Source organism: Heptranchias perlo, unplaced genomic scaffold (genome assembly GCF_035084215.1).
Source record: "Heptranchias perlo isolate sHepPer1 unplaced genomic scaffold, sHepPer1.hap1 HAP1_SCAFFOLD_54, whole genome shotgun sequence".
Lineage (NCBI taxonomy): Eukaryota > Metazoa > Chordata > Chondrichthyes > Hexanchiformes > Hexanchidae > Heptranchias > Heptranchias perlo.
The window spans coordinates 1,627,400-1,652,367 of record NW_027139559.1 but is presented as its reverse complement, the minus strand read 5'-3'; the positions used below and the strand labels follow the sequence as shown (position 1 = coordinate 1,652,367).

Below are 24,968 nucleotides of genomic sequence, written 5' to 3'. Positions count from 1 at the left end.
GGGGTGATTTTAGAGGGGGAAAGTAATTCGTACTCAATATTTCATAAAATTACACGTTGAACTAATTCCTTGTTTGCAGCAAACTTTCCTCGCCACAGAATGTTATTAATTCTTTGAATCAGAAATAATGTATATTAGGGATATGCTGCGCCGCCTCACTAAGGAGAATAACAGCACTAGGCTGGGTGTGTTTTAACTGTTTCAACTATCACACCGGCGAGATTCATAACTATATAAATCAGCATCTTAAATGATCCATAGGTGGTAAGTTATATATTTAAAAACAGGCTTGTGTTGAGGTTCGTTATGTATTTAAATACAGGATTGTTATATATTTAAACATAGGTTCGTTTTATTCTCGAGCATAATCACTTTTGAAAAAGATTATTAAGTTTAAACCAAATAAACTGACAGCGAAGCTAACCGAACCTCCAAAAACAGTTTCGGCTATTGCCCTGTGCACTTAAGAGCATTTTAACGAGAATGCTAATTCTTCATATCTTCTCTGAACAAAATCTTATTGATAAAGTAGCAAGAGAGGTCACTTACCAGAGTTCACAGTCAGCACGGTGCCAGTTCCAATAGAGGAACAGTAACCGTAAATGCCACAGTCTTTCAGCTCCCAGTCAGCCTCCTTCAAAAAGGGTCATTGAAATTAAGGTGCGGTAATAAATACACCAAAACAACACGGCTGCAATGACCTTTCCAATACACTGAAGTCATTAACCTATCTTAATTTTCCGTCAGTTTCTGTCGAACCAGATATTTACAATGTGCAATGCGAACTCCTGTAGCACTGAAAAAGATAATCCCTTGATTTAATATCATGGAATTCAGCTAGATTATCACCAAAGATCGAATTGGAATTGATTTCAAACTTTATGAAGTAACAACCATAAGGAAGAAAGCACATTAAGCAGTCATCTTCACGAGTAGTAAAACAAATAACTGTTGGAGAGGTTTGTGCCGTGGCCCGAGTCACTGTGTCAGTGTGTCACTGCAGCCACACATCGTTTCAGATCAGCACAAGAAATCTATTGCTACAAATGTCACAGAAATCCCTTCAGATAGTCCAAGATATTGATTGAAAGATGCAGTAAATATAATTCAAATCATTGCCTTATATTGGGATCCCAGCAGATGTTTAGAATTCTCAGTCTCTTATCCCAATCCTGGAGAAATATCAAAGTTCCATTATTAATATGATTATAACATATACACAACAATCACCTAAATTAATAGACAAAGTTTTTAATATATCAGCCAATGCTTGACAGAGACAGTGAGTATTTAACCGTGAAGTTTTTAGTCACCTGGAGAATAACCTGTATTAACTTTGTATTAAGAGGTTTGGGTACAGTTTATGTGTTACGGGAACCCAAGATTCATTACTGTGGTACACCAAGTCCGTAGTAAGCTTTGCAGTAATAAGTGGCGCTGTCTTCAACTGTCAGATCGTTGATTCGCAGAGAAGACTTTACTCCCCAGTTGAACGATTCAACAAATCGTCCGCCAATGGATATGTCTACCTTGTCTATTGTACCCGGATATTGCCGGTACCATCTTGCGCTATGAAACTTAGCAGCGCCAGAATCAGTTAAGACGCAGTTGATGGTCAGCCACTCGCCTGCCTCTTTCGTTGCCGTTGTCGGTGTTTGGACTACTCTTCCACCGAAGGCATCTGAATGGAGAAAAATATATTTAATACATCGCGTCTCTGAAACAATACAAGAGTTAAAAGCAAGGAAATGTCCACAATTTGTAGGCAGCCACACAGTTTTCTTAAAGGAATATTTAATCTCTTTAATAAAATGCACTTACTCGGTAACGAGGCTAAAAGGACCGAAACCCAGAAAATATTCATTGTGTCTTCACAAGCAGTGAACACTTTAAACAGGGCCAACTCCAGACCTCAACACCGACTGTGCTGTGTAACCGTGTGTATCTGAGCACCGTCCTTATAAATCGCGAGAGCGTGAGCTGATTTGCATAGGGCAGAGGGAGAGACCATTCGCAGTGAGTATAGCTCGCGGTTTGTGATGTGTTGCTTCATGTCCCCTATATCCATAGTCACTCACGCCAGTGAAATCTTCATCCAATTTACATGAAGAGATCAGTAGAGATATGGAGCACACGCTTCATGGGAACTCTGTTGGGAACTTTGCATCCACGTGTATTGTGCTTCCATACTTCTCCCAGTGTAATAATTTGGTGACACTTTAATGCTATATTAAGAATAATATCCGCACTTATATGGCAGTTCAACCCATCGGAAACAGCAAAAATGCGCTCTCTCAAATAATTACTACTATATTTTTTTTACGGTGACAAACGGAGCGGCCGCCCCGCGATAACCACGAAACCCAAACTTCGCATCAGCCGCATTAACAGCACCGGACCTGCAGTTTGGTTTGCAAAGTACATGGACTTTAAGAATGCCTTTAACAAGTTACCACAGTGGAAATTATGTCAAGATTATGGAGCATAGAAATAAGGAGAGGAGGGTAAACTGGATTAAAAGAGATTAGAAGAGAGGAAACAGAGAGCTCACTATGTTCAGAGTGGTTGGAAGTGGGTAGTGATATCCCACAGAGAGCTCACTATATTCAGAGTGGTTGGAAGTGGGTAGTAATATCTCACAGAGAGCTCACTATATTCAGAGTGATTGGAAGTGGGTAGTGATATCCCACAGAGAGCTCACTATATTCAGAGTGGTTGGAAGTGGGTAGTGATATCCCACAGAGAGCTCACTATTTTCAGAGTGGTTGGAAGTGGGTAGTGATATCCCTCAGGATTCGGTTCAGAGAGCTCACTATATTCAGAGAAGTTGGAATTGGGTAGTGATATCCCACATAATTCGTTTCAGAGAGCTCACTATATCCAGAGTAGTTGGAATTGGGTAGGGATATCCCACAGAATTCGGTTCTGGGGAAACTTCCATTCACCACATACACCAATGATCTGAATCTAGGACTGGAGAAAGTGGTATCGAAATTTGAACGTGATCCCAAAATAGGAGTATAGTTAATTATTTAGAGAGCCAAAGGAAGCTGGAAAGGGATATTAATAAAATGGGGGAATGGACTGAAAAGTGGCAGATGGAATTCAATATCAGTAATTGTGAGTTGATGCATTTTTATAAAGACAAGAGTAGCAATTATACTCTGAATGGAAGTAGGCACAGTGCTGTGGAAGAGCAGAGGGATTTGGGGATATGGGTTTACAGGACATAAAAGGCAGCACGTCAGGTTGATAATGCTATGGAAAAGCTAATGGAATTCTAGGTTTATTATAAGAGGCACAGAATATAAAACCCAATAGGTGATGATGAGCCTATATAAAACCTTAATAAGACCTCAGTTAGAGTACTGTGTGCAGTATTGGGCTCCACACTATAGGAAGAATATTACAACACAGACTGACTAGGATGCTGCTGCAAGACCGTGTGCAGTAATGGGCTCCAGACAATAGGAAGAATATTACAGCACCTACTGACTAGGATGCAGCTTCAATACAGTGTGCAGTATTGGGCTCCACACTGTGGGAAGAATATTACAACACAGACTGACTAGGATGCTGCTTCGTATGAGGAAATATAAATATGATGATAGATTTGAAAATTGGGCCTTTCTTCGTTGTAACAACTTCGATTATGGAACGATATATTTAAAATGATTGAAGAATGGGACAGGGTAGATAGAAACAGATTGTTTCCAGTGGTTGAGGGGTCAAGACGAGAACCCATAGATAAATTATGTCAACATTCAAAATTAGATTGGACAGGTGGAGGCAGAAAAGCGGTTTGAGCGATCTGGAAAAGGGGTGGGTAAATGTATAAGAACTCGTTGTTTGTTTGGAGAGCAATCGGCGACACAGTCTGCTTGAGTCTAATTGTCTGTTTCCGTGTTCTAACTTTTATATATTTCTGTGTATTACGTGCAGACCGCGGAGCCGATTCTATGTAATATTTTGGCTGCATAAGCAAATTCCATAACTCTCCTCGCTTGCTGTCATCTGTGCTTTTAATTTCTTCACATTGAGACTTTAGCGGCGGAACATTTAATCAGTGCAACCTTTGTGCACCAGCGATACGATCGAGCCGAACATGGACCCCTGCTGGTTGAAAGGGGATTGTCCCATCTGACGGAGTGCCTGACAATTTATGATGTGGAGATGCCGGTGATGGACTGGGGTTGACAATTGTAAACAATTTTACAACACCAAGTTATAGTCCAGCAATTTTATTTTAAATTCACAAGCTTTCGGAGATTTTCTCCTTCCTCAGGCAAATGTTTCAATATCTCCTTGAAGCCTACGCATTTATACATATTGAACAATAATACATGGTGTTTACAGACTGCCCCTGCAACTGCCCGTTGCCAAGGCAATCACCGTGTTCAGACAGAGAGGTGTTACCTGCAGAACCTCCGAATACACATTCAATAAAAAAACAAACAGGGAAAAAAAACAGAGAAAAAAAAACAGAGAGAGGCAGAAACATCCGGAAGGCAGAGAGAGCCAGCAAATGACCCATTATATTAAAAACAGATAACATTTGTTCGCTGGTGGGGTAACGTGTAGCGTGACATGAACCCAAGATCCCGGTTGAGGCCGTCCTCATGGGTGCGGAACTTGGCTATCAATTTCTGCTCGACGATTTTGCGTTGTCGTGTGTCTCGAAGGCCGCCTTGGAGTACGCTTACCCGAAGGTCGGTGGATGAATGTCCATGACTGCTGAAGTGTTCCCCGACTGGGAGGGAACCCTCCTGTTTGGCGATTGTTGCGCGGTGTCCGTTCATCCGTTGTCGCAGCGTCTGCATGGTCTCGCCAATGTACCATGCTCTGGGGCATCCTTTCCTGCAACGTATGAGGTAGACAACGTTGGCTGAGTCACAGGAGTATGAACCATGCACCTGGTGGGTGGTGTCATCTCGTGTGATGGTGGTATCTGTGTCGATGATCTGGCATGTCTTGCAGAGGTTACCGTGGCAGGGTTGTGTGGCGTCGTGGACGCTGTTCTCTTGAAAGCTAGGTAGTTTGCTGCGAACGATGGTCTGTTTGAGGTTGGGTGGCTGTTTAAAGGCGAGTAGTGGAGGTGTGGGGATGGCCATAGCGAGGTGTTTGTCCTCATTGATGACATGTTGAAGGCTGCGGAGAACATGGCGTAGTTTCTCCGCTCCGGGGAAGTACTGGACGACAAAGGGTACTCTGTTGGTTGCGTCCCGTGTTAGTCTCCTGAGGAGGTCTATGCGATTTTTTGCTGTGGCCCGTCGGAACTGTCGATCGATGAGTCGAGCGTCATATCCCGTTCTTACTAGGGCGTCTTTCAGCGTCTGTAGGTGTCCATCGCGTTCCTCCTCGTCTGAGCAGACCCTGTGTATTCGCAGGGCCTGTCCATAGGGGATGGCCTCTTTGACGTGGTTAGGGTGGAAGCTGGAAAAGTGGAGCATCGTGAGGTTGTCCGTGGGCTTGCGGTAGAGTGAGGTGCTGAGGTGCCCGTCTTTGATGGAGATTCGTGTGTCCAAGAAAGAAACTGATTCTGAGGAGTAGTCCATGGTGAGCTTGATGGTGGGATGGAACTTGTTGATGTTATCGTGTAGTCTCTTTAGTGATTCCTTGCCGTGGGTCCATAGAAAGAAAATGTCGTCGATGTATCTGGTGTATAGTGTTGGTTGGAGGTCTTGTGCAGTGAAGAAGTCCTGCTCGAACTTGTGCATGAAAATGTTGGCGTATTGGGGTGCGAATTTGGTCCCCATGGCTGTTCCGTGTGTTTGGGTAAAGAACTGGTTATCGAAGGTGAAGACATTGTGATCCAGGATGAAGCGGATGAGTTGTAGGATGGCTTCCGGAGATTGGCTGTTGTTGGTGTTGAGTATTGATGCTGTCGCAGCGATGCCGTCATCGTGGGGGATACTGGTGTATAGTGCCGAGACGTCCATCGTGGTGAGAAGTGTTCCTGGTTCAACTGGTCCGTGGGTACTGAGTTTTTGTAGGAAGTCTGTAGTGTCACGACAGAAGCTGGGGGTTCCCTGTACGATGGGTTTCAGGATGCCCTCGATGTATCCAGAGAGGTTCTCACACAGGGTTCCGTTGCCTGATACGATGGGACGTCCGGGTGTGTTGGCTTTGTGTATCTTTGCTGGCTTTCTCTGCCTTCCGGATGTTTCTGCCTCTCTCTGTTTTTTTTTCCTGTTTGTTTTTTTGTTGAATGTGTATTCGGGGGTTCTGCAGGTGACACCTCTCTGTCTGAACACGGTGATTGCCTTGGCAACGGGCAGTTGCAGGGGCAGTCTGTAAACACCATGTATTGTTCTGTGATGTATAAATGCGTAGGCTTCAAGGAGCTCCTGAACATTTACCTGACGAAGGAGGAAGCCTCCGAAAGCTTGTGAATTTAAAATAAAATTTCTGGACTATAACTTGGTGTTGTAAAATTGTTTACACTTGAAGTACAAGGGCAGCAGGCACATGGGAACAACACCAACTGCACGTTCCGCTCCAAGTCACACACCATCGCGACTTGGAAACATATTGCCGCTCCTTTCATCGTCGCTGGGTAAAAATCCAGGAACTCCCTTCCTAACAGCAATGTGGGAGAACATTCACCACACGGACCACAGCGGTTCAAGAAGCGGCTCACTACCACCTTTTCAAGGGCAATTACAGATGGGCAATAAATGCCGACCTCGCCAGCGACGGCCACATCCCATGAACGAATTTTAAAAATATGGACATCCTGAGCTGCATTGCCCAAAACTGAACGCAGTATCTCTCGATGGGGTCTGACCAAGCCTCTATACAACTGAAGCATAACTTCCTCCCCTTTGTATTCCAGTCCCTTGAGAGAAATGTCATTCTTCCATTAGTCTTTTTCATTGCTTTTTGTACCTGCCTACTTGCTTTTAATTATTTGTATACTGTTCAGTTCCTCGTTTCTCTCCATTTATACTCTTAAGTTATCTTTCCCAGATCGAAACTGACTTCACGTTGAACTCCGTCTGTTAAAGTTTTGCCCACTCAATTAATCTGTCTCTGTCCCTTTTCAACTTTCTGCTTCCCTCTACACTACTTACTGTTCCTCCTAATTTAGTGCAACCTCCAAACGTAAATATACAACCCTCTATTCTTTCATCCAAGTCATCAGTAAATATGTCGAAAAGTTGACTCCCCGGAAGAGATCCCCAGAGAACACCACTTGTCACATTTAGAATATCAGAAAACAAACACTTTATCTCCACAATATATTTCCGACCGCCCAAACAATTCCCAACACAGATCAAAATGCCACTTCCAATTCCATACTCTCTCATTTCTGCGCATATTTTTTGTGTGGAGCTTTAACGAATGCCTTCTGGAAGTCCCTTTACACAACACCTTAAGACACTCCCATGCCTATCTTACAAGTGAACTCCTCAAAAATTAAATAGATCAGGCATTGGATGCACTATGAGTTGAACGACGTAACAGCAAGCATTAAAGACTCTGATAGGAATTGTCCACAGATCATTGTGTAGTCGTAATTTAATGGGGGATGTAACAATAAGGAGACATGGGAAGCATGTAACGAAAGCTATGTTGTTATAATGGGAGATTTTAATTTTCACATAGACTGGATTTAAACATAGAAACATAGAAAATAGGAGCAGGAGTAGGCAATTCGGCCCTTCGAGCCTGCTCCGCCATTTAATATGATTATGGCTCTTCCTCTATCTCAATACCATATTCCCGCTCTCTCCCTAGACTCCTTGATGCCTTTGGTGTCAAGAAATCTATTTGGCTCCTTCTTAAATATATTCAGCGACTTGGCCTCAACAGCCTCCTGTGGTAGAGAATTCCACAATTTCACCACCCTCTGAGTGAAGAAATTTCTCCTCATCTGAGTCCTAAATGACCTACCCCGTATCTTAAGACTGAGACCCCTCGTTCTGGAACCCCCAGACAGGGGAAACTTCTTCCCTGCATCCAGTCTGTCCAGCCCTGTTAGAATTTTATACGTTTCAATGAGATCCCCTCGCATTCTTCTAAACTCAAGTGAATACAGGCCGAATCGACCCATTCTTTCTTCATACGACAGAACTGCCATCCCAGGAATCAGTCTGGTGAACCTTCGCTGCACTCCCTCTATGACAAGTATATCCTTTCTTCGGGTAACTGTGCACAACACTCCAGGTGTGGTCTCAACAAGGCCCTGTATAACTGCAGTAAGACATCCTTGCCCCTGTACCCAAATCCTCTTGCAATGAAGGCCAACATACCATTTGCCTTCCTAACTGCTTGCTGCACCTGCATGTTTGATTTCAGTGATTGGTGTACAAGGACACCCAGGAGCCTTTGCACATCAACGTTTCCCAATCTATCACCATTTAAATAATACTCTGTCTTTCTGTGCTTCCTTCCGAAGTGGATAACTTCGCATTTATCCACATTATACTGCATCTAACATGTATTTGTCCACTCACTCAACTTGTCCAAACCGCCTTGAAGCATCATTGCATCCTCCACACAACTCACGATCCCACCTATTTTTCTGTCGTCAGCAAACTTGGAAATACTACATTTGGTTCCCTCATCCAAATCATTGATACATATTGTGAATAGCTGGGACCTAAGCACTGATCCCTGCGTTACCCGAAAAGTCACTGCCTGACACCCCGTGAATAGCTGGTGCCCAAAAACTGATCCCTGCGGTACCCCACTAGTAACTGTCTGCCAACCAGTGAATAGCTCGTGCCAAAAAATGATCCCTGTGGTATCCCACTAGTCACTGCCTGCCAACCCGTGAATATCTCGGGTCCAAGCACTGATCCCTGCGGTACCCCACTAGACACTGCCGGCCAACTCGTGAATAGTTCGGGCCAAAAAAATGATCCCAGCGGTACCGAAGTTTACTAAGACTGTCCTGAAGTCTGTTAATGTTGTTCTGCTATTGACTTGTCTTCATATTGTAAAAATGCTCAACTTTAGCCCTTACCTGTTCAGTGGGGAATTCTCAGTCAATTTAAAGTAGCACTGGTCCATTGGGCCTGACTTACCCTACAGCAATGGTCAGTTTCAGGATGAAGTAATAAGAGGTTTAATTAAAGACTGCCATTCAATACTGAAGCATTTGATGAAAGAGTGGGTGAAAAGTTTGTGCTGCAAAGGAAAACGCCTGGGTTAACATTATCCGAATGATGCACAAACAAAGGCAGACTTATAATTAATGGTTTCACCTGCAAGAATGGCAATTATTGGATAAATAGCGAAACAACAGGCACGATAACAAAGTAAGGCAGATATAGTTCGTGCGACAGGAAAATGAGCTTTTTAAGTAAGGAAAATACAAATAATTTTAAGGGATAAACGCATAAATTCTCCTTATATGAAGTTGCAATTTTAACTTTTATACAATTATGTGATGCAGAATTTATGGATTGTCACGTAGACACAGTAAGAACCACGGACAAAACTGTCGCTGTGCAATAAGGGTTCGGTTCCGCAAAGGCCGAAGATACTGAGCTCAGAACTGTAACAAGTTTCCATTCACAGGTTTCTTATAAATATTGCCTTTAAAGAACAGGTTTAAGTGTTATTGCTTGTACTGTATGCTTACTACATACCCGAGAAAGGATATGTTGACCTTGGAACGAAGTTAGCTCATATTGTCCAGAATGTTACCAGGTTTCAGTGGCTTAATTTATGAGACAGTACATATAATAGACTAGTCCTCCCAGAAATATAGAAGATGTTTGATTGAGACTTCTAGGAATTTGAAAGGCATTGAGAGGGTACATAGAGCTAAAATTGTTTCTGCTTCTGAGGAAGGCTCGGAAAAAGGGACATAACCTTGCAATCAGTGCCAGGCCATTGAGGAGAGAAGTTTTGAGGCGCAAAAGTTGGTAGAAGTGTGGAACTCTCTCAGACAGAAAGCAGTAGATGCTAATTCTATTCTTAATTTTAAATCTGAGATCCATAGTTTATTGTTAGCCAAGAACCTTGAGGGATATAGGTCCAAGGTAGGTGGATGGAGTTGGGATATACATGAGACATGATCTCATTGAATGACGGAACAGGCTCGAGAGGCTGAATGGCCTACTCCTATTCCTATGTTCCTGGAAGACAACTGGCTTTCAAAGATTAAAAATTTAATTGAGTTGAGCAGTACATTATGAATAAGAACACTTCATCAACCAGTTAATAGATAATTAGGCAATAATAGATAATGCACAGCCAAAAAAGGATTCGTTAATTGTTAAATTGGATATGATAAACAATACAAAGCGGAATACATTTTCAGTTCACTGCTAATTAGGAGATGATAACAAATACACAGAGAAAGGCAGTTACAGTTAATCGTAAAGCTCGATATGAAAACGGGGAAATCAAGTTATTGTTAATTTGGATATGATAATTAAAGAAGGGGAATCAAGTTATTGTAAAATTGGATGTGATAATCAATAGACGGGGAATCAAGTTAATGTTAAACTGGAAATGATAATCAATAGAAGGGAAATCAAGTTTTTGTTCAATTGGAAATGATAATCAACTGAAGGGAAATCAAGTTATTGTTAAATTAGATATGATAATCAATAGAAGGGAAATCAAGTTAATGTTAAATTGGAAATGATAATCAATAGAAGGGAAATCAAGTTATTGTTAAATTGGAAATGATAATCAAGAGAAGGGAAATCAATTTAATGTTAAATTGGAAATGATAATCAATAGAAGGGAAATCAAGCTATTGTTAAATTGGAAATGATAATCAATAGAAGGGAAATCAAGCTATTGTTAAATTGGAAATGATAATCAATAGAAGGGAAATCAAGTTATTGTTCAATTTGGAAATGATAATCAATAGAAGAGAAATCAAGTTATTGTTAAATTGGAAATGATAATCAATAGAAGGGAAATCAATTTAATGTTAAATTGGAAATGATAATCAATAGAAGAGAAATCAAGTTAATGTTAAATTGGATATGATAATCAATAGAAGAGAAATTAAGTTATTGTTAAATTGGATATGATAAGTGATACACAAAGTAACAATATGACATTGAACTGTTGAATTGAAAATGATAACCAACACACAGTGATATAATGAATATGATAATCCACCCCTGTTTTCTTCCTCTTTGGGCTGGAAACCTACTGATAATTGAAGTTCTCTTGTACACCTTTCAGGAACTCCTCACCTTCTTTTCCTTTACACTCTTTGGTTATGTTAGACTAATTGATGGAGTCCCTCTTGGTGTGTTGCCTCTCTGGTGCCAGAGTGAAGGGTGTGGAACATTCTGCGGGGGGAAGCGGAACAGCCAGATATCGTGTTCCATGTGGGTACCAACGACAAAGGAAAGAAAAGGCATGGGGTCCTGCGGCTAGAATTTCAGGAGCTCGGATGAAGTTAAAAAGCAGGACCTCAACATTAGTAACATTTGGATTACTCCCAGTGCAACACGCGAGTGAGTAGATAAATAGGAAGATAAGACAGGGTAATGTGTGACTAAAGACATGTGCAAGAGGGAGAGTTTCAGATTCTTGGGGCATTGAGACCAGTTCTGGGAGAGGGGGAACATTTTCAAGCTGGATGGTTTGTACCGCAAACGAGCTGGGACCAATGAACATATGGGAAGGTTCACAAGTGGTGGGGGGATTTGATCTATTTTGGAAGGGGGTTGGGCAGCAGGATGTAGCATTAGAAAGGAGAAACGAGGTGCACAAATGATTGAGAGAGAGAGAGAGATAGCACTAGAGTAAGAAATAGCACATTATTAGGTGGGGTCAGACTAAGAAAGAAGACGAGAAGGTTGAAGATAGGTATAGAGTGGATGTGTGTAAACCCACGAAGCGTAGTAAATAAGGTTGGTGAGCTGCAGGCGCAAATATTCACATGGGAATATGAAATGGTAGAAGTAACAGAGGCCTGGCTCAAAAAAGTGCAGGAATGTGTACTAAATATTCCTCGATACAAGGTTTTCAGGAAAGACAAGAAATAGGTTTGTAGGGGGAGGTAGTGGCGGGGGTGGCAGCATTGATTACGGAGAATATTGCAGCGCTGGAGAGAGATGATGTCCTTGAGGGATCAAGGACAAAGTCTATTTCGTTAGAGTTAAGAAACAATATCGGTGTCATTGCATTACTGAGTTTATTCGATAGGCCACCAATTAGTGGGGAGGATATAGAGGAGTGAATTTGCAGGGAAATTACGGAGATGTGCAAGGACTATAGAGCAGTGATAAGAGGGACTTCAACTATCCTAAAATAGAATGGAATATTAATAGTGCATAGAACAAAGAGGGGGAGGAATTTCTGAATTGTGTTCAGGAGAGCTTTCTTGATCAGTATGTTTATGGCCCAACAAAGAAGGAGGCATTGCGAGATCTGGTTCTGGGGAATGAGGTGGGCCAAGTGGAGTAAGTGACACGGGGAGGGAAATTTAGGGAACAGTCATCATGGAATCATAAGGTTCAGGTTAGTTGTAGAAAGTGACAAGGAAAAATCAAACGCAAGATTACTTAGCAGGAGATGGGCTAGAGTAAAAATACATAATTGGAGGAGGGCCAATTTCAGTGGGTTGAGAACGGACCTTGACCGAGTAAATTGGAATCAAAGATTGGAAGGCGAAACTATAATCAAACAATGAGCCGCCTTTAAAGAGGACGTGGTTCGGGTACGGTCTAGATACATTCCCACGAGGAGGAAAGATGGGCAACCAAAGCCAGAGATTCCCGGATAACGAAAGAGGTAGAGAGTAAGATGAAGCATAAACAGGGGGCTTATGACAGATGTCAGGTTGATAATTCTAGTCCGAACCAGGGTGAATATAGAAAGTGCAGCGGAGATGTGAAAAGGGAAATAACTATGGAAAACAGAGAGTATGAGAATAGACTGGCGGTAAACATAACAGTGAATTCAAAAGTCTTCTGTCGGCATGTAAATAATAAACGGACAGTGAGAGGCGGGGTGGGACTGATTAAGGACCAAAAAGGAGATCTACTCATGGAGGCAGTGGGCATAGCGGAGTTAGTAGATGCGTACTTTGCAACTGTCTTTACCAAGAAAGAAGATGCTGCCAAAGTCACAGTAAGTGAAGAGGTAGTTGAGATTCTGGATGGGCTAAAAAATGACAAAGAGGAGGTACTCGAAAGGCTGGCTGTACTTAAAGTAGATATGTCACCCGCTCCAGGGTGGACATTGCAGAGGTGCTGGCCATAATCTTGCAATCCTCCTTATATATGGGAGTGATGCCAGAGGACTGGAGAATTGCAAATGCTACACCCTTGTTTAAAAGAGAGCGTAAGGATAAACTCGGCAACTACAGGCCAGTCAGTTTAACCTCGGTCGCGGGGAAGCTTTTAGAAATGATAATATGGGACAAAATTAATAGTCACTTAGACAAGTGTGAATTAATAAAGGAAACCCAGCACGGATTTGATAAAGGCAAATCGTGTTTAAATAACTTGATTTCGTTTTTGATGAGGCAACAGAGAGGGTTGATGAGGAGAATGCATTTGATATTGTGAATATGGACTTCCACAGGGTGTTTGATTCAGTGCCATATCATAGGCTTGTCACCAAATTTGAGCAAATGGAATGAGATGCGCAGTGGCCAGAGAGATAAAAAATAGATCACGTGATAGGAAACAGAGAGAAGTGGTTGTTTTTCAGACGAGAGGAAGGTATATAATGGTGTTCCCCAGAGCACCGTACGACTTTTTTGGATACATATTAATGACTTGGACTTGGGTGTACAGAGCACAATGTCAAAACCTGCAAATTACACAAAACTTGGAAGCGTAGTGAAGAGTGAGGTGGATAGTATATGACTTCAGGAGGACATCGACAGGCTGGTGGAATGGGCGGACGTTTGGTAAATTAGATTTAATGTCGAGAAGTGCGAAGTGATATATTTTCGCAGGAAGAACGAGGAGAGGCAATAAAAAACTAAATGATACAATTCTAGGCGGTGGGGGGATGTGCAAGAACAGTGCGATTTTGGGGTAAATGTTTAGAATTTTTTGAAGGCGGCAGGACAGGTTGAGAAAGTGGTTAAAAAAGCCTACGGAATCCTGGGCTTTGTAAATAGAGGCATAGAGTGCAAAAGCAAGGAAGTTAGGTTGAGCGTTTATAAAACACTGCTTCGGCAACAACTGGAGTATTGTGTCCAATTCTGGGCACTGCACTTCAGGAAAGAAGTGAAGACATTAGACAGGGTGCAGAAGCGATTTACAGAATGGTTCCAGGGATGAAGGACTTCAGTTACGTGGATAGACTGGAGAAGCTGCGGTTGTTCTCCTTATAGCAGAGGAGGTTAAGAGGAGATTTGATAGAAGTGTTCAAAATCATGAAGGGTTTAGATAATGTAAAGAAAGAGAAACTGTTCATATTGGCGGAAAACTCGAGAAACAGAAGACGCAGATCGAAGGTGATTGGCAAAAGAACCAAAGGCGACAGGAGGAAAAACGTGTTTATGCAATGAGTAGTTATGACCTGGAATGAGATGCCTGAAAGTGTGATCGAAGCAGATTCAATCGTGGCTTTCAAAAATGAATTGGATAAATACTTGCAGTGGAAAAAAACGTGCAGGGCTACGGGAAAAGAACGGGCCAATAGGACTAATCGGATTGCTCTGACAAAGAGCCGGCACGGGGAGGATGGGTCGAATGGCCTCCTTCTGTGCTGTAACCTTTCTATGACTACATCATTCTATGAACTTTACAATCTATTGAATCTGCATCCACCAACCTTTCTGGCAATTCCAGATCATAACAACTCGTTGCTTAAAATGTCACCTCATTTCCCCTATGCTTCTTGTGCCAATTATCTGAGAATTTTGATTCATCCTTCAGACTAACGAAACAAGGACTAAGAACTAACGTCATTACAAAATGAAGGAAACTATATTACATCAACAGACTTCAAGTTCGTCAGACTAACTCTTTCGTTACAACACCAGCAATTGGGAGGGTTGCGAGCTGCAGTGTGGATCAGATGTTTCTGTGTTCCTCCATTCGTACAAGTGTACATAGGTAGCTTTCCCTGTTCTTGTTCCTTTCTGTACTGCAGGCTGCATTTTTCCAATGGTCAATGTCACGCTGCCTTGGTCCCTACCACTGATGTAAAAAGGGCAGGTCTACAAGAATAGGAGAATCTATCCACGCTGAATGGGAAATGTGAGGTTATTCACTTTGGTAGGAAGAACAAAAAAGAAGAATATTTTTAAATGGTGAAAAATATTTAATGTTGGTGTTCAGGGAGATATGTGTGTCCTCGGACAAGAAACACAGAGTTAGCATGCAGGAACATCAAGCAATTAGGAGGGCAAACTAAATGTTGGCCTTTATTGCAAGGTTGTAACAATTGCAGCAATACTTCCTTATAGTGAGGAAATCTTGCTACAGTTGTACTGGGCTTTGTTGAGACCACATTGGGAGGACTGTGCACAGTTTCGTTCTCACTTTCTCAGGAAGGATATACTTGCCTTTAGAGGCGGTGTAACGAAGGTCCACCAGATTGATTCCTGGGATGAGAGAGATCTCCTATGAGGAGAGGTTGAATAAAATGGGCCTATTTTCTCTGTAGTTTAGAAGAATGAGATGTGATCTCATTGAAATATATAAGATTCTGAAGGAGCTTGACAGGGTAAATGCTGAGAGGTTGTTTCCCCTGGCTGGAGAGTGTAGAACTAATGGGCATAGTCTCAGAATAAGGGGTCGGCCATTTAAGACTGAGAAGAGGAGAAATTTCTTCACTCAGAGGGTTGTGAATCTTTGGAATTCTCTACTCCAAAGGGCTGTGGATGCTTAGTGTTTGAGTATATTCAAGGCTGAGATTGATAGATTTCTGGACACTAGGGTTCTCATGGGATATTGGGATCAGGCAGGAAAATGGAGTTGAGGTCGATGTTCAACCATAATCTTAATGAGTGGCGGAGAAGGCTCGAAGGGCCGCATGGCCTACTCCTGTTCGGATTTCAGATGTTCTGTATGCATGATCTGGGTAAAGGTAACACTGGAAAACATTTTCAGGTTTGAAGGCACTTCTGGCAACAATGCCCCTGGAACCGAATTAAAAATCATCGTAGTGGTACGTGGGGATGTCAGACAAGACATAATTTTTGCGGCTCTGCCTCACTGGAGAAGCACTGACCAAGTTGTGACCACCCGCTGCTGGCCTTGTATTATTGATGCCATACAACACTGCAGGGGACCTGCGCCAATCTGCTTTGAGCAGATGCATCAAACAAGCCCCTGACTGGGGTTTGTCAGAGGAAATGTGTCAGAGTCATAGAATCTTATAGTTCAGATTTCCACCCAAGTACATACTATGGATGATTGCATTGGCATCATGGCTTCGAGTGAAACTTGGCTCAAGGTTGGCGACACCTTCGGACTAAAGTAACAGGTGTTGACTATTCACCCCCTCGAGCCGTTCTTTTAGATTCTGGCTGATCTCCATCGTAACTCCATTTAACCGCCTTTGATCCAAATCACAATGTCGTTACTGGCGAGCGTGTCCTGACAGTGTTTGACTGGGTGAACTTCCTCCATTTGATGCACCACTTCGAAGAACGAACTACAGACAGTCTCTATCTTGGCACAATCTCTGGGGGTTGCACAGACTTCATTTCCTCTCCAAAGGTCTTTTTTCAGAATGAGGGTGTGTGAATTTTGATGACTATGACAACGGTGATGAGGAGGTGGCGGAATAGGGTGAAAATCCTCACTGGTCCCAGGTGATGGTCAATAAGATGACGTTGGTGATGACGCTGAAAATATGTGAGAAGCCAATGGGTGATTTTTGACTTAAAATGGTATCACAGCCGCGCTCGTGAGGGATTTAAACTCGTATTTCAATCAGTGAAAATACCGAAGCGAAAATCAAATCTCCTAAACCGACACGCACTGCTCCACGAGGATCCTCTTTTCACTGATTAGCGGTTGAGGAGATTATGGATTCCACCTGCAGACAAGGAGTTGCTGATGGACATATTCGGGCTGGAGTGGGGGCCAGTGGATGGCGGAAGGCCACGGTCTGGAGATTGGGACAGATGGGAGACGTGTTTCGGTGGGACGTGGAGTTGAAGCGACTGGAAGTGGAGGATAGGTTGGGCTTGGTGTTGGGGCAGCTTGGAGTGGTGGGGAAGTGTGAGGTGGAGGTGACGCAGCTGGAAATGAATGATGGGTTGGGGTTGGGTTGGAGTTGATGGAAGTGACGCGTAGTGTGGAATAGCACAGGGGCGGCAGGTAACGGTGGATAAAGTGGAGGTGGAGGAACAGATGTTGGTGACTATTCATTGAACAGGGTGAACGAGATGCGTCAGATGGACACGACTCATTCTCTAACACTGTAACTACAGCGGAATTGCCTGATGGTCCCTACTCCTGTAAAATCGGCTGTGTCTGCCGAAAGCTGGACCATTGTTCATCCATAATTCCGCTACAGCGCTTTCTAACTCCTCCACCCCTCGACTTCTCTTTAGCAGAACTTCAGCACGTGGAATCCTACTTGCTCAAACCTGTGCAGCAAGTGTCTCAGCTTTATCTCTTTTCTCTACCTTTATATTTAACTCTTTCTCTGCCTTCCCCTTCTCATCGTGTACTTCCATCGCCCTATCCTCTTGTAGCTGTTTATTTCATTCCTTCAATCTTTCTCACACCTTTCTGAGACCATTATTGGACTCGGATCTCAGCCACGAGCAGCAATGCAATTTTGGTTCTAACCTTCCTCGAGATCTGCAGAATGTCCTTTTTAATGACCTATGCTAACTCAATCAAGGACTCTGTCTTTCCCAGAAGATCACTGATCGTTCGAGATGTCTCGCCATGATGCACCGAGTACTCATCTATATATTCGCCCAGATCCTCCATATTCCGCAATCAGCTTGAAATGGGTCTGACGAGAGATGACCCGACCCAAATCAGACATTCAAATACCCAATCAATTCCAGCCCAGACAGCTCGCCAGTTAGGTTGGGTTTGTGGGACAGTCGTTGATCTTTATCATTAGTACAAATTCGGGGGCTAGTAAATACTGTGACTTATGGTTAATACATTTTCTTCATCAATTCGATGATAAAACCCATCTTATACCCAGTCCTGTTCATAATCTTGCATTCCCACACTCTCTCCAGATTACCTGGTCTTATGGGAATAACATTTCTCATCTGTTCCTATCAACTGTTAGTGAATAATGTTTGTCATACACGAGGCCCTGACCTCGTCCTGTACGTGACCTCCTACAGCTGCAGCAAAACTAGTTGGAGTGTGTGTGTTTTACATTAGGAAATGCTCATTTGCGCCATCTGAGAAAGAGCGACTTGTATTTATTCCGCGCCTTTCACGACCGCAGGTTGTTCGAAAGCACTTTACAGCTAATGAAGTACTTTGAAGTGTAGTCATTGCGGTGCTAATGTAGGAAACACGGCAGCTAATTTGTGCACAACAAGAGCCCACAGACAGCAACGTGACAATGATCATGTTTTTCAGTGATGTTGGTTGAGTGATAAATATTGTCCAGGACTCTCCACTGTTCTTCTTCGTTATAGCCCGGTGGGATCAATCAAGTCCACCTGAGAGGTTTAGCGTGTCAGTCAAAAGACAGCAGTTCTTGACAGAGCAGCACTCCTCAGTACTGACCCTCCGACAGTGCAGCTCTCCCTCAGTACTGACCCTCCGACAATGCAGCACTCCCTCAGTTCTGCCCCTCCGACAGTGCAGCGCTCCCTCAGCACTGACCCTCCGACAGTGCAGCTCTCCCTCAGTACTGACCCTCCGACAGTGCAGCTCGCCCTCAGTACTGACCCTCCGACAGTGCAGCACTCCCTCAGTTCTGCCCCTCCGACAGTGCAGCGCTCCCTCAGCACTGACCCTCCGACAGTGCAGCTCTCCCTCAGCACTGACCCTCCGACAGAGAAGCACTCCTCAGCACTGACCCTCCGACAGTGCAGCGCTCCCTCAGTACTGACCCTCCGACAGTGCAGCACTCCCTCAGTTCTGCCCCTCCGACAGTGCAGCGCTCCCTCAGCACTGACCCTCCGACAGTGCAGCGCTCCCTCAGTACTGACACTCCGACAGTGCAGCACTCCCTCAGTACTGACCCTCCGACAGTGCAGCTCTCCCTCAGTTCTGCCCCTCCGACAGTGCAGCGCTCCCTCAGTACTGACACTCCGACAGTGCGGCGGGGACTATCGGGTCGGGTGGAACATGAACCAGGATTGAATACTGAAGCTGGAAATTCTTCCATTCCTCTCAACGTTTAATGAATTTAACAATTATAGTAATGGGATATTTCACCACATTCTTCAACTGCTCTCTGAATTTACTCTGGGTCACTGCATAAATACAAGTGTTTGTGCAGCAACTCAGGAGTTGGAGCATGAATCCAATTTCTCGTCCAAAAAGAGGTGGTTCTAAAGACATATAACCAAGATACCACGTTCGCTGAGCTATAGAACACATCATAAACATCGCCCATAACAGGATGAAATTCCCCGAGATAACAAACATTAAAATGATGGATTTCCTTCGGCTCACCATCTCTGGGTCTCTGGGACTCTCCCCACTGTCGTGTCCCCGGAGTCTCCTGCGGGCTCTGCTGGCCACTAAAATGTGTCTGACGGTGAAAGCATTGAGCAGCAGAATCAGAACAAACGGGACACACGGGGTGAGAATATAATGAAGGAGTTCGATTGCTGTCCATAATCCTGAAGTCTTAACACGGACGCTCACATAACAAAACCAGGGTTTATTATACATCGTGTACCAAGGTTGATACATAAAGTACCAGAAAATGTTCTTTAAACAGGACAGCACACTCACTGTTCCGAGAATCACAGCCGCCGTTTTCTCGGTGCAATATTTAGTTTTCAGTTTCTGGCAGCAAATGGCCACAAATCGATCAAAGGTGAAACTAACGGTGAACCAGACAGAACAGTCTGTGGCTGCGTACAGCAGGACCGCGTGAATATTACACACGGGAATGGATCGCACAATGCTTATTTGATGAGCAATCGGAATCTGCCTCAATATCAGATCGATGATAACGACCAGTAGATCCGCCGCTGCCATGGCTACCAGATAGCGAGTGACACATTTGGAGAGTCCGCACGTTCCTTGACACAGAATCTTGATCGTCACTAAGTTAACTGGTAAGAAGAGAAACAAACAGACACATTAGGAGCAGGATGAGAGCGAAATCAGAGGTTTGATTGAGTTGGGGTGAAATTTCCAGACTTGTTATTGCTTCCAATCATGGAATTGAATAACTTTCATTGTGAACGGGCTTTCAGCTGGAGACAGGAATTACAATGAAAACTAGAACTAACTGCTCAGTAATAAATTGTAAAACGAATCCGGGTGTGGGATTAAATCATGGAAACATAACACTAGGTGTTAAATAAACTGTTAATTAAACCGGACATTGCTTGAACTTCAACTCAAATCTGAAACTTCAAGTCAACTGAATGTAAAATATTTATTGAGAAACATTTAAAAAATCTTTCCAATCACAGAATCTTCAATCGACGTACAAACAATGTTCACTTTAAATAATCTAATGATATGACCAATCATGTTTTGAGAAGGGTTCACGTCCAAACTGGTGACTTCCCTCTTCTCTCTGCAGATACTCGGGGTATTTATACCGACAGGTGCTGGTGTACAACGTACAATGTGGAATCGGCCGCCCATTATACACCTCGAGTCAATGGATGGGAGACCAGCCGTGGTGTATAATGTACAATGGGGAATCGGCCGCCCTTTACACACCCGAAGTCAATGGATGGGAGACCGGCCGTGGTGAAAATGTACAATGTGGAATCGGCCGCCCTTTATACACCCGAAGTCAAAGGATGGTAAACAGGCAGTGGTGTATAATGTGCATAGAAACATAGAAATATAGAAAACAGGAGCGAGACTTGGCCATTCGGCCCTTCGGGCCTGCTTCGTCATTCAAAATTATCATGGCTGATCGTCTAACTCAGTACCCTGTTCCCGCTTTTTCCTCATATCCCTTGATCCCTTTAGCATTAAGAAATATATCCATCTCCTTCTTGAATACATGTAATGACTTAGCCTGCACTGCCTTCCGAAGTAGAAAATTCCACAGGTTCACCAACCTCTGAGTGAAGAAATTTGTCCTCTTCTCTGTTCTAAATGGCATACCTCGTATGCTGAGACTGTGACCCCTGGTTCTGGACTCCCCAGCCATTGGGAAAATCCTCCCTGCATCAAGTCTGTCAAGTCCTGTTAGAATTTTATATGTTTCGATGAGATCACCTCTCATTCTTCTAAACTCGAGTGAATATAGGCCAAGTCGACCCAATCTCTCCTCATACCTCAGTCCTGCCATCCCAGGAATCAGTCTGGTAAACCTTCCTTGCACTCCTTCGATTGCAAGGACATCATTCTTTATAAAAGGAGACCAAAACAGCACACAATACTCCAGATGTGGTCTCACCAAGGCCCTGTGGAACTGCAGTAAGACATTCCTGCTCCTGTACTCAAATCCTCTTGCAATGAAGACCAACATACCTTCCGCCTTCCGAACTGCTTGCTGCACCTGAATGCTCGCTTTTAGCGATTGGTGCACAAGGACACCCAGGTCTCATTGCAACTCCCCTTTTCCCAATCTATCACCGTTCAGATAATCATCTGCCTTTCTGTTTTTTACAAAAAAAGTGGATAAGCTCACATTTATCCACGTTATACTGCAGCTGCCATCGTCTTGCCCACTCACCCAACTTGTCTAAATCACACTGGAGCCTCTTTCCATCTTCCTCACAGCTCACATTCCACCCCAGCTGTTTGCCATCTGCAAACTTGGAAATGTTACAATGAGTTCCCTCATCCAAATCATTGATATATGTTGTTTATAGCTGGGGCCCAAGCACTGATCCCTGCGGTACCCCACTAGAAACTGCCTGCTACCCGGAAAAAGACCCGTTTATTCCTACTTTCTGTTGAATGGAATCAGCCGCCCTTTATACTCCCCGAGTCAATGGATGGCAATCCGGCCGTGGTGTATAATGTACAATGTGGAATCGGCCGCCGCTTAAACACCGAGTCAATGGGTGGGAGACCGGCCGTGGTGTATAGTGTACAATGTGGAATCGGCTGTCCTTTCGACACCCAGAGTCAATGGATGGGAAACAGGCCGTGGTGTATAATGTACAATGTGGAATCGGCCGCCCTTCATACACCCCGAGTCAATGGATGGGAGACAGGCCGTGGTGTATAATGAACAATGTGGAATCAGCCGCCCTTTAAACAACCCGAGTCAATGGGGAGAGACAGGCCGTGGAGAATAATGAACGCTAATTCCAATCACCCTTTTTAGAACATCGCAAATGATTCACATTATAACCAGCTGTGTGAATGCAGATTTCGTTCTTTGTATTTAATAATAAAATGAATATAATTTACCACCTTGGGGTTTAACAAAGTATCTGAACCCGACTAGATCAGTTCTAATCTGTACTCCTTTAACAGTTGGTGAGAGTTGATTCATTATCTGAACCCGACTAGATCAGTTTTATCCTGAATTCCTCTAAATGTTGGTTAAATATGTTTAAGTGCCTGGACCCGACTCGAGCAGTTATAATCTGGAGTCCTGTAACCCTTGGTGAGATTTGATTCAGTATCTGAACACGACTAGATCAGTTCTAATCTGGAGTCCTGTAACAGTTGGTGAGATTTGATTCAGTGTCTGAACCCGACGAGATCAGTTCAAACCTGGAGTCCAGTAACTGTTGGTGAGATTTGGTTAAGTGCCTGTACCAGACTAGACTAGTTATAATCTGGAGTCCTGCTAATGTTGGTGAGATTTGATTAATTATCTGAACCCTACGAAATCAGTTCTAATCTGGAGTCCTGTATCTGTTGGTGAGATTTGATTAATTATCTGAACCCGATTGGATCAGTTCTAATCTAGAGTCCTGTAACTGTTGGTGAGATTTCAGTTAGTATCTGAACCCGACTGGATCCGTTCTAATCTCGATTCGAGTAACTGTTGCTGAGATTTGATTAAGTGTCCAAACCCGACTCGATCAGTTCTAAACTGAAGCCCTGTAACTTTTGGTGAGATTTGATTCAGTATCTGAACCCGACTCGATAAATTCTAATCTGCAGCTCTGTAAATATTGGTGGGTTTTCATTAATTCCCTGAACTCGACAAGATCAGTCCTATTCTGATGCCCTGTAACTGTTGGTGAGATTTGATTAAGTATCTGAACCCGACTTGATCAGATCGAATCTGGAGTCCTGTAACTGTTGGTGAGATTTAACTAATAGTATGAACCCAACTGGATCAGTTCTAATCTGGAGTCCAGTAACTGTTCCTGAGATTTCATTTAGTATCTGAACCCGACTCGATCAATTGTAATCTGGTGTCGTGTAACTGTTGGTGAGATTTGTTCAATTGTCTGAACCCAACTGGATCAGTTCACACCTGGAGTCCTATAATCGTTGGTGCGATTCGATTAAGTATCTGAACTCGACTACATCAGTTCTAATCTGAATTCCTGTGACTGTTGGTGAGATTTGATTAAGCATCTTAACCCGACTAAATAATTTTTAACCTGGAGTCCTGTAACTGTTGGTGTGATTTGATTAAGTGTTTAAACCCGAATCGATAAGCTCTAATCTGGTGTCGTGCAACTGTTGGTGAGATGTGATTAAGTATCTGAACCGGACTCGATCAGTTCTAACCTAGAGTCCTATAACTGTTGATGAAATTTAATTGACTGCCTGAAGCCGACTAGATTAAAACTAATAATAAAAACGGAAAATGCTGGAAGTACTCAGCAAGTCACACAGAAAATACAGTCACACAGTTAAACAAGATTTACAACATGGATAGCAGGAGGTAGTTCCTTACCCGGGATCCCGACAGCAGCCAGGATGGGGTAGTATATCTTCTGTACGGCATGAACGGCCGCAAGTATCTGAAACTGAAGGAGCATTCCTCCCCTCTCCTGATAGCCGCTGCTCCGTGCTTGTGCTTAGGGTGATGCTCTGACTGATACCATTGAGTAATACCTTGAGTTAAATCCCTGATTTATAGCAGAGGGAAACCCTCCAGTGACTCAATTAGTGTCCATGGAGACTGACATTAATTACATTCACTGAACAAACACATTCAGTTAACCTCTTTTAAACCCAGCACTTTTTATATAACTAAATATAATTGATCAAATGTTACATGATTGTACAGAGGAACTGCCCCAGCACTATATATTAATATTAATAACAATGGGGAAGGGCAAACAATGTGAAACCCACATTCTGACTGCAGTGATTGTCTCCTTGATTTCTTCGACCTTGCGATCTCCCGTGGCTTCTCGACTTCCATTTTCCCGGTCACATGCATGGACATAACCGACCAAACCCCAGCAGCCCTTACCATTCACATCTCCAGTTCCATTATAACCTCACTTCCTACTGTGTCCGCCGCTGGAAAAAGTATTCGCTCGCCAAGACATTTAGAGCGACACTTTAAAACTCCCAACTTACTCGCCTTTAGTTGTCCATTTCCCAGGATATTTCTCCATTTATCCATCTGCTCAGCCACTCACTCATCGACACCTTGATGTCCTTAACCCCAATAAAACCCTTACGCTCTTCCACCCTGATCAGTCTCCTGGCTCATCCCTCATCTTCACTCCCTTAAGCCACAGAGTAACGAATTGGTTCAGCCATCCATTGCCAGATCTGCCTCGACCAGATCAAAACCTATCGGGCCTTGGTCTCCTCTGATAAAACAGCCCACTACTCCATGATTATCCTGGGACGCAAACATAACCCTTGTCTTCCTTTCTCCACTGCCAACCGTCTCGTTAAACTTCTCTCCACTGCCCCTCCACCCTCACCATTAACAACTGCGAGTAACTGACGGACTTGTTTGTCACTATTCAGAACATATATTCATCTGCCTCTGGGATATACCCCTTACCCATCAAGCAAAACCTCCCCCAGGCATCTCCATCAGTTAAC

General features: G+C 43.4%; 1 pseudogene; it reads right to left on the bottom strand.

Moving 5' to 3' along the window:
* The window catches only part of LOC137315177 (Ig heavy chain C region, secreted form-like), a 42,829-nt pseudogene extending 18,478 nt beyond the window's left edge, over window positions 1-24,351 (bottom strand).
* Window positions 24,352-24,968: the final 617 nt, after the last annotated feature.